Source organism: Oncorhynchus keta, chromosome 25, assembly GCF_023373465.1.
Source record: "Oncorhynchus keta strain PuntledgeMale-10-30-2019 chromosome 25, Oket_V2, whole genome shotgun sequence".
Lineage (NCBI taxonomy): Eukaryota > Metazoa > Chordata > Actinopteri > Salmoniformes > Salmonidae > Oncorhynchus > Oncorhynchus keta.
In genome coordinates, this window is record NC_068445.1 from 44,700,012 (window position 1) to 44,713,581 (window position 13,570).

The 13,570-nt window shown below is 45.4% G+C and overlaps 1 protein-coding gene across 1 annotated transcript in view; it reads right to left on the minus strand.

Moving 5' to 3' along the window:
* Nucleotides 1–12,374, minus strand: part of LOC127911844 (uncharacterized) — a 36,347-nt gene extending 23,973 nt beyond the window's left edge. Inside the window, exon 1 of the mRNA XM_052479728.1 lies at nt 12,002–12,374. The gene's annotated coding sequence lies outside the window, so the exon portion shown is untranslated. The remainder of the gene's footprint in view (nt 1–12,001) is intronic.
* Nucleotides 12,375–13,570: the final 1,196 nt, after the last annotated feature.

Here is a 13,570-nt window from a genome sequence, read left to right on the forward strand (position 1 = left end):
ATACTGTTCCGAGGTTCTACTATGCAATGAGTTCTGAAGTTGCAAAATTCCAAATTCCATTCCACTATGATAGGTTATCTGTGGACTAGCTCTGGGTCAAGTTGCCCTGAACCAGAGCCAACCAAACTGAAGGCAGGGCAAACCCCGTTTTTGGTGATTTCTGGTATATGATCAAAATAAATAAATCGCAGCACGTTTTAGGCCTCATTCAGCAGTTTTTTTCCCCTGATTTAAGTACAATACCATTGGAAATTTATATTACTAAAACTTTAAGTTGAAAATGATACTGTCCTGCTTCATGTTGACAAGCTATTTTGATAAATGTCAAAACACAGTTTTAAGGTGACCCAATCAATAACCAATATGTAGAACCCATTTGTGATATATTGAAAACATATAAAAAATTATATTTAACAATTATATTAAATTATATGATACTTATTATTATTATTATTTATTTTTTAAACGAGCACCTTATGACCTGCACACATACCAAAAATCCTATTGTTTTGACAATTGGCAATAAATAACTGATATCGATTAGGGGGGGGGGGGATAAGGTTGTACGTGCTGTTGAAAAAACATATAGTTGGAGAACAACCAGCAGAAGACACTGAGATACAGTTTTACAGTGATGCAATTTTGATCGGCAAAATCGGAAATAGAAACGCAACACTTATTTAGTCAATAATAACTCATATCGATATATCACGCTGAAATCAATTACACGAGAGGGGGAGACGAGGCTGCACGTCCTGTTGAAACTAACACAGCTCCTCAAACAAACACACGGAATCCAGCGATAATGTGAATAATGTGTACATCACTGGTCAGAGGACAGTTTGTAGAAGGCAGCTCGCTGGGCCACCAAACGCTGTAAAAGTGTAAAAGGCAACACGTTTCTGTTTGTTATTTTAGATATTACGCTGAAATAAAGAGAACGTTGTCGCGCTGTTTAAAATAACACTATTCAAAGGCCACAGGGAAACCAGGAACAACCTATACATGGTTGGTTAGATGACAACAGGAGGCTTATATCTATATTTTGGAATGGCGGATGTTGATTCCGGAAGGCTGCCATGCAGGGCCTGCTCTAGCATTTTTGGGGCCCTCGGCGAGATTTGGCTGGGGGCCTGTCATGCCAATTAATGTCCCCCTGCCATAAAGTATAAATCAATTTGATTCATACACTGTCATGTTTATATTTTAACCTGCCCTTCCCTCATCTTCACTGAAATTAAATCATTTTTAGTAAATCCTCTATTATGATTCATTGTTTTGTTCTATCTCTTATAGCTCATTAGCACCCCCTTGTGGTTGAATATATATATATATGTATCTACTGTAGGTCCCAGGATAAAACAATGACTACTGTTGAACTAACAAACCCCATCAAAGGATATGTTACAATTTACAACAATGAACACCTTGTGAAACAGCTGTGAAAACCAACCGGACAATATTTAAGACTTAAATATATAACGTTTGATCTTTTCTTGGTATAGTTGTTTACATTTACATTTAACATTTAAGTCATTTAGCAGACGCTCTTATCCAGAGCGACTTACAAATTGGTGCATTCACCTTATGACATCCAGTGGAACAGCCACTTTACAATAGTGCATCTAAATCTTTTAGGGGGGTGAGAAGGATTACTTATCCTATCCTAGGTATTCCTTAAAGAGGTGGGGTTGTGTCATTAATTTATTGTCACTTGTTTTTGTAAGTCAGACTGAAATAGTGAATTTTGGCGTGTGGAATAGAGAGGAGGTGGGTGATGTGTGTGTGTGTGGGTGGGAGGTCCTGGCTGTCACTTGTTCTCAACAGACAGTCAGTCTCAGAAAGGGGGACTTAAGGAGGGAGACTGCAATGTCCCGGCACCGCTATTCTCTTTGTTCTGAGTGTTTGCAGTGCTAGTGTTTTTAGTTCATCTGTGGATCTCACATACAGTATTACGTGCCCAGTATGATAGAGCACAAACACTTTCTAGCAACAGCCTTAGCAACGGAAGCTAGAACTCATCGAATCCCATTGTGACACGGGGGGCACTATTTGGCAGGGGGACACTATTTGGCAGGGGGACACTATTTGGCAGGGGGACACTATTAGGCAGGGGGACAATATTAGGCAGGGGGACACTGTTTGGCATCTACACATTTTGCCATTGGGCGTAGGTAAAATGTCCTCCAATTCTACACATTTTCCCATGAACCTATGCCATGTTAATGATATCTGAGAGTGACTAACAAAATCAACAACCCCTGGAGGTCAGAGCCACTGGGAACGTACACTGAGTGCCCGGTCGGTATTCAGCCCTGATTACTACACATTTAAATAACTGGCTAGACTAACTTAGCATTCTAAGACATGTTAGCTGACATGTGCTAATTGAGTGACTGTCAGTGACGGACAACGACAACAAAAACAACAAGAGAAAAACTGCTGAGTCACAACCACATTTTGTTGGAACTTTGCACCATGTGTATTTTACTAACACAGTAAGTTGTGTCAAGGGACTGTTCCCTAGCGACCGGGGGGTGGGGCTAGAGCCAGGCCTGCTGCCATAAACCACTTGATCTATTACTCAAACGAATCACCGTGTAACATAGAATATCAACAGTGACAACGGTTGGCTGCTATTTAAGTGATAGTTTGAGTGTCAAATCAATGTATTTGTGTGTGGCAAGCGCCTTTTATAGGGAGACCCCCCATTCTAAGTGATTCTAAATTCTGGGCTCTCCAAGCATGTGATAAAATGAACGGTACGCAACCAATTAATATTATGTCATCGTGATGACTATACGCTTTTACACTAACGTCACCAATCCAAAAGGACGTCACAACATCACCAACGTCACCAATCCAAAAGGACGTCACAACATCACCTACGTCACCAATCCAAAAGGACGTCACAACATCACCAACGCACCAATCCCAATCCAAAAGGACGTCACAACGCCACCAATCCAAAAGGACGTCACCAATCACCAACGCCACCAACGGCGTCACCAATCAAAAGGACGCCACTAACGCCACCAATCCAAAAGGACGCCACAACATCACCAACGTCACCAATCCAAAAGGACATCACCAACATCACCAACATCACCAACGTCACCAACGTCACCAATCAAAAGGACGTCACCAACGTCACCAATCCAAAAGGACGTCACAACATCACCAACGTCACCAATCCAAAAGGACGTCACCAACATCACCAACGTCACCAATCCAAAAGGACGTCACCAACGTCACCAACATCACCAATCCAAAAGGACGTCACCAATCCAAAAGGACGTCACCAACGTCACCAACATCACCAACGTCACCAATCCAAAAGGACATCACCAACATCACCAACATCACCAACATCACCAACGTCACCAATCCAAAAGGACATCACCAACGTCACCAATCCAAAAGGACGTCACCAACGTCACCAATCCAAAAGGACGTCACCAATCCAAAAGGACGTCACCAACGTCACCAATCCAAAAGGACGTCACAACATCACCAACGTCACCAATCCAAAAGGACGTCACCAACATCACCAACGTCACCAATCCAAAAGGACGTCACCAACGTCACCAACATCACCAATCCAAAAGGACGTCACCAATCCAAAAGGATGTCACCAACATCACCAACGTCACCAATCCAAAAGGACGTCACCAACAAAAGGACGTCACCAACGTCACCAATCCAAAAGGACATCACCAACGTCACCAATCCAAAAGGACGTCACCAATCCAAAAGGACGTCACCAACGTCACCAATCCAAAAGGACGTCACAACATCACCAACGTCACCAATCCAAAAGGACGTCACCAACGTCACCAACGTCACCAACGTCACCAATCCAAAAGGACGTCACCAACGTCACCAACATCACCAACGTCACCAAGCCAAAAGGACATCACCAACGTCACCAACATCACAAACGCCAAATCCAAAAGGACGTCACAACATCACCAACGTCACCAATCCAAAAGGACATCACCAACGTCACCAATCCAAAAGGACGTCACCAACATCACCAACGTCACCAATCCAAAAGGACGTCACCAACGTCACCAACATCACCAACGTCACCAATCCAAAAGGACGTCACAACATCACCAACGTCACCAATCCAAAAGGACATCACCAACGTCACCAATCCAAAAGGACATCACCAACATCACCAACGTCACCAATCCAAAAGGACGTCACCAACATCACCAACGTCACCAATCCAAAAGGATGTCGTCACCAATCCAAAAGGACGTCACCAACATCACCAACGTCACCAATCCAAAAGGACATCACCAACGTCACCAATCCAAAAGGACGTCACCAACATCACCAACGTCACCAATCCAAAAGGACGTCACAACATCACCAACGTCACCAATCCAAAAGGACGTCACCAACGTCACCAACGTCACCAATCCAAAAGGACGTCACCAACGTCACCAATCCAAAAGGACGTCACCAACATCACCAACGTCACCAATCCAAAAGGACGTCACCAACGTCACCAATCCAAAAGGACGTCACCAACGTCACCAATCCAAAAGGACGTCACCAACATCACCAACGTCACCAATCCAAAAGGACGTCACCAACGGGACGCCACCAACCAAAAGGATGTCACCAACGTCACCAATCCAAAAGGACGTCACCAACGTCACCAATCCAAAAGGACGTCACAACATCACCAACGTCACCAATCCAAAAGGACGTCACCAATCCAAAAGGACGTCACCAACATCACCAACGTCACCAATCCAAAAGGACGTCACCAACGTCACCAATCCAAAAGGACGTCACCAACGTCACCAACGTCACCAATCCAAAAGGACGTCACCAACGTCACCAATCCAAAAGGACGTCACCAACGTCACCAACGTCACCAATCCAAAAGGACGCCACCAACATCACCAACATCACCAACGTCACCAATCCAAAAGGACGTCACCAACATCACCAACGTCACCAATCCAAAAGGACGTCACCAATCCAAAAGGACGTCACCAACATCACCAACATCACCAACGTCACCAATCCAAAAGGACGTCACCAACATCACCAACGTCACCAATCCAAAAGGACGTCACCAACAAAAGGACGCCACCAACATCACCAACGTCACCAATCCAAAAGGACGCCACCAATCCAAAAGGACGCCACCAATCCAAAAGGATGTCACCAACATCACCAACGTCACCAATCCAAAAGGACGTCACCAATCCAAAAGGATGTCACCAACATCACCAACGCCACCAATCCAAAAGGACGCCACCAAAAGGACGTCACCAACATCACCAATCCAAAAGGACGTCACCAACGTCACCAACGCACCAATTCAAAAGGCGTCACAACGCCACCAACGCCACCAACGTCACCAATCCAAAAGGACGTCACAACGCCACCAACGCCACCAACGCCACCAATCCAAAAGGACATCACCAACGCCACCAATCCAAAAGGACGCCACCAACGCACCACCAACGTCACCAATCCAAAAGGACGTCACCAACGCCACCAATCCAAAAGGACGTCACCAACGTCATCACCAAATCGGACATCACCAACGCCAAACGCCACCAACGCGCCACCAATCCAAAAGGACGCCACCAACATCACCAACGCCACCAATCCAAAAGGACGCACCAATCAAAAGGACGCACCAACGTCACCAATCCAAAAGGACGCCACAACATCACCAACGTCACCAATCCAAAAGGACGTCACCAACATCACCAACGCCAAAAGGACATCACCAATCCAAAAGGATGTCACCAACGTCACCAACGCCACCAACGCCACCAATCCAAAAGGACGTCACCAACATCACCAACGCCACCAATCCAAAAGGACGCCACCAACGTCACCAACATCACAAAAAAAGGCGTCACCAACATCACCAACGTCACCAATCCAAAAGGACGCCACAACGCCACCAACGCACCAACGCCACCAATCCAAAAGGACGCCACAACGCCACCAACGCGTCACCAATCCAAAAGGACGTCACCAACATCACCAACATCACCAACGCCACCAATCCAAAAGGACGCACAACATCACCAACGTCACCAATCCAAAAGGACGTCACCAACATCACCAACGCACCAACGCCACCAACGTCAAAAGGACCAACGCACCAACAAAAAGGATGTCACCAACGCACCAACGTCCAAAAGGACGCACCAACGCCACCAACGTCACCAATCCAAAAGGACGTCACCAACGTCCAAAAAAGGACGCCACCAACATCACCAACGCCACCAATCCAAAAGGACGCCACCAACGCCATCAAAAGGACGCCACCAACGCCACCAATCCAAAAGGATGTCACCAACGCCACCAACGCCACCAATCCAAAAGGATGTCACCAACGTCACCAATCCAAAAGGATGTCACCAACGCCACCAACGTCACCAATCCAAAAGGACGCCACCAACGCACCAACGCCACCAATCCAAAAGGACGTCACCAACATCACCAACGTCACCAATCCAAAAGGACGTCACCAACGTCACCAACGTCACCAATCCAAAAGGACGTCACCAACATCACCAACGTCACCAATCCAAAAGGACGTCCACCAACGTCACCAACATCACCAACGCACCAACGTCAAATCCAAAAGGACGCCACCAACGCCACCAACATCACCAACGCCACCAATCCAAAAGGATGTCACCAACGCCACCAACGCCACCAATCCAAAAGGACGTCACCAACATCACCAACGCTACCAACGCCACCAATCCAAAAGGACGCCACCAACGTCACCAACGCGCCACCAATCCAAAAGGACGTCAACATCACCAACGCACCAATCCAAAAGGACGCCACCAACGTCACCAACATCACCAACGTCACCAATCCAAAAGGACATCACCAACGTCACGCCACTAACGCCACCAACGCCACCAATCCAAAAGGACATCACCAACGCCACCAACGCCAATCACCAACGCCACCAATCCAAAAGGACGCCACCAACGCCACCAATCCAAAAGGACGCCACAACAAAACCACCAATGTCACCAATCCAAAAGGACGTCACCAACGTCACCAATCCAAAAGGACGTCACCAATCCAAAAGGACGTCACAACATCACCAATCCAAAAGGACGCCACAACATCACCAACGCCACCAACGTCACCAATCCAAAAGGATGTCACCAACATCACCAACGCACCAACATCACCAACGCCACCAACATCACCAACGCCACCAACATCACCAACGCCACCAATCCAAAAGGATGTCACCAACGCCACCAACGCCACCAATCAAACGCCACCAACATCACCAACGCCACCAACGCCACCAATCCAAAAGGATGTCACCAACATCACCAACGCCACCAATCCAAAAGGATGCGCCACCAACGCCACCAATCCAAAAGGACGCATCACCAACGCCACCAATCCAAAAGGATGTCGTCACCAACATCACCAACGCAAAAACGCCACCAACGCCACCAACGCCACCAATCCAAAAGGATGTCACCAACATCACCAACGCCACCAACGCCACCAATCCAAAGGATGTCACCAACGTCACCAATCAAAAGGACGCCACCAACATCACCAACGCCACCAATCCAAAAGGATGTCACCAACGCCACCAATCCAAAAGGATGTCACCAACGCCACCAACATCACCAATCCAAAAGGACATCACCAACGCCACCAATCCAAAAGGACGCCACCAACGCCACCAACATCACCAATCCAAAAGGACATCACCAACGTCACCAACGCCACCAATCCAAAAGGACGTCACCAACATCACCAACGCCACCAACGTCACAATCCAAAAGGACGTCACCAACGTCACCAATCCAAAAGGACATCACCAACGCCACCAACGCCACCAATCCAAAAAAGGATGTCACCAACGCCACCAACGCACCAACGCAAATCCAAAAGGACGCACCAACATCACCAATCCAAAAGGACATCACCAACGCCACCAATCCAAAAGGACGTCACCAACGTCACCAATCCAAAAGGATGTCACCAACGTCAACCAATCCAAAAGGACGTCACCACGTCACCAACGCCACCAATCCAAAAGGACGTCACCAACGCCACCAATCCAAAAGACGCCACCAACGCCACCAACATCACCAACATCACCAACGTCACCAATCCAAAAGGACGTCACCAACGCCACCAACATCACCAACGCCACCAATCCAAAAGGATGTCACCAACGCCACCAACGCACCAATCCAAAAGGACGTCACCAACATCACCAACGCCACCAACGTCACCAATCCAAAAGGACGCCACCAACGCACCAACGCCACAAAAAAGGACGCCACCAACATCACCAACGCCACCAATCCAAAAGGACGCCACTAACGCCACCAACATCACCAACGCCACCAATCCAAAAGGACATCACCAACGCCACCAACATCACCAACGCCACCAATCCAAAGGACATCACCAACGCCACCAACGCCACCAATCCAAACGTCACCAATCAAAAGGACGCCACCAACGCCATCAATCCAAAAGGACGCCACCAATCCAAAAGGACATCACCAATGTCACCAACGTCACCAACGCCACCAATCCAAAAGGACGTCACCAATCCAAAAGGACGCCACAACATCACCAACGCCAAAAAAAGGACGTCACCAACATCACCAACGCCACCAATCCAAAAGGACGCCACCAACGTCACCAACATCACCAACGCCACCAATCCAAAAGGACATCACCAACGTCACCAACGCCACTCACCAACGCCACCAATCCAAAAGGACATCACCAACGCCACCAACGTCACCAACGTCACCAACGTCACCAATCCAACGTCACCAACGCCACCAATCCAAAAGGACGTCACCAACATCACCAACGTCACCAACGCCAAAAACGCCACCAACGTCACCAACCAAAAGGACGCCACCAATCCAAAAGGACGCCACAACATCACCAATCCAAAAGGATGTCACCAACATCACCAACATCACCAACGCCACCAATCCAAACCAACATCACCAACGCCACCAATCCAAAAGGATGTCACCAACGCATCACCAACGCCACCAACATCACCAACGCCATCGCCACCAACGCCACCAATCCAAAAGGATGTCACCAACATCACCAACGCCACCAACGCACCAACGCCAAATCCAAAAGGATGTCACAACGCCACCAACGCACCAACATCACCAACGCCACCAACATCACCAACGTCACCAACATCACCAACGCCACCAATCCAAAAGGATGTCACCAACGCCACCAACATCACCAACATCACCAACGCCACAACGCCACCAACGCCACCAATCCAAAAGGATGTCACCAACATCACCAACGCCACCAACGCCACCAATCCAAAGGATGTCACCAACGCCACCAACGCCACCAACGCCACCAACGCCACCAATCCAAAAGGACGTCACCAACGCCACCAATCCAAAAGGATGTCACCAACGCCACCAATCCAAAAGGATGTCAAACGCCATCAACATCACCAATCCAGGACATCACCAACGCCACCAATCCAAAAGGACGCCACCAACATCACCAACATCACCAATCAAAAGGACATCACCAACGCACCAACGCCACCAACGCCACCAATCCAAAAGGACATCACCAACGCCCAACGCCACCAACGCAGAATCCAAAAGGACATCACCAACGTGCCAATCAAAGGACTCACCAACGACCAACGCCACTGAAAAGGATGTCACCAACGCCATCAACGCCACCAACGCCATCCAAAAGACTGTTAAACAGCCATCACTAACATCACCAACGTGGCTCCAAAAGCTGCCAAACGCCACCAACATCACCAATCCAGCCACTTTAATATCAAATTGATGTAAAACGCCATATCACTAACGCCAATAAACAATGCTTCTTAATACAAAAAGGGTGTTTACAACGCCACCAATTCAAAATACGATGTCACCAACGTATATACGCCACTAACGCCATAATCTAAAAAGGGTGTCACTTTACGCCACCAACGCCACCAATCCAAAGATTCACTACGTTGGTTATTACTGCATTGTCGGAACTAGAAGCACAAGCATTTCGCTACACTCGCATTAACATCTGCTAACCATCTGTATGTGAGAAATACATTTGATTTGATTTGATTTGAAATAATGGACGCCGAAGCAGGATGAGGCGGAGCCAAAATAATTCAACACGATAGTATATACCGAGTGTACAAAACACTAGGAACACCTTCCTAATATTGAGTTGCAACCAGAACAGAACATCCTCAAACATGGACTCTACACTGTGTGGAAAGTGTTCCACAGGGATACTGGCCCATGTTGACTCCAATGCTTCCGACAGTTGTGTCAAGTTGGCTGGATGTCCTTTGGGTGGTGGACCTTTCTTGATCCACACGGGAAACTGTTGAGCGTGAAAAACTCAGCAGCGTTGCAGTTCTTCACACAAACCGGTGCGCCTGGATCCTACTACCATACCCTGTTCAAAGGCACTTAAATATTTTGTCTTGCCCATTCACCCTCTGAATGGCACATATTCTCAATTGTCTCAAGGCTTAAAAATCATTTAACCCGACTCCTCCCCTTCATCTACACTGATTGAAGTGGATTTAACAAGTGACATCAGTAAGGGATCGTAGCTTTCACCCGGGATTCACCTGGTCAGTCTATGTCATGGAAACAGCAGGTGTTCTTAATGTTTTTTCCACTCAGGTGTACGTTGCCCACTCACAAACTATTGCAACAATCACATCTACTTCTCAGTGGGGCGGCAGGGTAGCCTAGTGTTTAGAGTGTTGGACTAGTAACCGAAAGGTTGCAAGTTCGAATACCCGAGCTGACAAGGTACAAATCTGTCGTTCTGCCCCTGAACAGGCAGTTAACCCACTAGGCTGTCATTGAAAATAAGATTTTTTTTCTTAACTGACTTGCCTAGTAAAATAAAGGTTATTTAAAAAAATGTTTTTTTATCATTTAACAATTTAGAGTTTAAAAATCCTCTCAAACACAATTTAACCTGGCGCTCTAGGCTAGAGCCTCCATAGTGTCTGTGCTGTAGGCTGAACGTCCCTACTATCTGTAGGTTATCTTGTGATTGTCATAGCAGCTAAATGCATTATAGTGCATGAAATAGAATGAAATGGACCCGTGGGCAGTCTGGGAGTCTTTTTGTTGGATTGACAGCCAACAAAAGATGGTAAATTCAGTCTGTGTCTGATGATTTTAGAATTATTTTTGTTTAATTTGTATTCATTTTAGATTAAATATATATATATATATATTATACAAAATTATCAACAATTTACATCCTTACATCATTCATGTCTAACAAAACAAAACAGGTAAAACTAGAAAATATTGAATACATACAAATTCAAGTGCAACTGTATTCACTGTATTCAAGAAATTATCATTATAATGATTAACGAAGATGTTATTCACTATGGATAATGTCTTAACAAGATGATTAAATTCAATCAAAATTATTTAGACATTTTTGGTATAGAATTCTGGAATTTTTGTTTGTGTATAAAGTATTTGGCAACAAGAATACATTATTTTTTTAAATCACAATAATTTCAATGGTCTTGTTATCATTGCAATAGTAACATGTTAAATCCTTCAGGTCAAAAACGTAGTGTTATAAAACAGTGTCTGTGTCCGATGAACACCACATCGTAGCACGCAGTACTGACTGTAGACCAAACATGCGGAAATAAGCTTCGTTCGCAGCTGCTATTTACTGCGACCTCTACTGTAAAGTCGACGTAACTGCATGATCTTACTAATCCGCGATGGATATGCAGTTTAACACAATACTGCAGCTAACGACAATGTTTTATTCAGAAGATATCAGCTATTCTCTCCCTTATGTTGCTACACAACTAACTGACCGAATAGTGGCACATATTAATGAATACAGTAACCTACCAGACAACATGTAAGTCTGTGTTGTGCACCGTTAGATATATCAGCATTTTTTTTAAATTCTAGAAACAACTTACCGTTTAGACGGGTTATTGTACTAGGCTACAATGTGTCTTCTTCGGCCTATTGATGTAGGAATAGAAAGGGGGGTGGTGTTTGTAAAATGTCAAACTAAGGTAAGAAAATAGTTTCGTATTGAATCCCCAAATGACCGACTTCATTGATCATCTATCAAGGCAGGAAAGCGTCTCAAAACAGAACGAAAAATGTTCCCAAATACGTCACAATTTAACTCGTATTTGTCCTAATTATTTCACTATCCGAAGTATTATCTTGTCATTACAGGTTTCGGAAAAGAAACAGGTTTTTTTTCTTCTCCATCATCATAATTGCAGATTTTATAACAACAGGAGCCGGGTGTTAGGGTATTCGATGTCCGCCGTACGCCACATGATTCGTTCCCATTGGTTATTATTCTTAGAAGGCAGGACTACTAGTTGGTGTACTTTGAGGTTTGATTGGCTGGGTTAGTTGTCATTCTGCACACTGTTTTATTCAATATTCGCGTCTGCAATACGTCATGGATTTATGAGAATTGGCGTTAGGATCGGAATATTTGTAAAGTAGATTAATTATTTTGGCAGTTACCTGTAGTATTGTGTGATGGAGTCATGTTATACAGGTGTAGTGTGATGGAGTCATGGTTATATATATATATATATGTAGTGTGATGGAGTCATGGTTATAGAGGTGTAGGTTGATGGAGTCATGTTATAGAGGTGTAGGGTGATGGAGTCATAGTTATAGTGGTGTAGTGTGATGAAGTCATGGTTATATATATATATATGTAGTGTGATGGAGTCATGGTTATAGAGGTGTAGGGTGATGGAGTCATGGTTATAGAGGTGTAGGGTGATGGAGTCATGGTTATAGAGGTGTAGGGTGATGGAGTCATGGTTATATATATATATGTAGGTTGATGGAGTCATGTTATAGAGGTGTAGGGTGATGGAGTCATGGTTATAGTGGTGTAGTGTGATGGAGTCATGGTTATAGTGGTGTAGTGTGATGGAGTCATGTTATAGAGGTGTAGGGTGATGGAGTCATGGTTATAGATTTGTAGTGTGATGGAGTCATGGCTATAGAGGTGTAGGGTGATGGAGTCATGGTTATAGAGGTGTAGGGTGATGGAGTCATGTTATAGAGGTGTAGGGTGATGGAGTCATGTTATAGAGGTGTAGGGTGATGGAGTCATGGTTATAGAAGTGTAGGGTGATGGAGTAATGGTTATAGAGGTGTAGGGTGATGGAGTCATGGTTATATATATATATATGTACTGTGATGGAGTCATGGTTATAGAGGTGTAGGGTGATGGAGTCATGGTTATAGTGGTGTAGTGTGATGGAGTCATGTTATATAGGTGTAGTGTGATGAAGTCATGGTTATAGAGGTGTAGGGTGATGGAGTAATGGTCATAGAGGTGTAGGGTGATGGAGTCATGTTATAGAGGTGTAGTGTGATGGAGTCATGGTTATAGAGGTGTAGGGTGATGGAGTCATGTTATAGAGGTGTAGTGTGATTGAATAATGGTTATAGAGGTGTGGTGTGATGGAGTCATGTTATACAGGTGTAGGGTGATGGAGTCA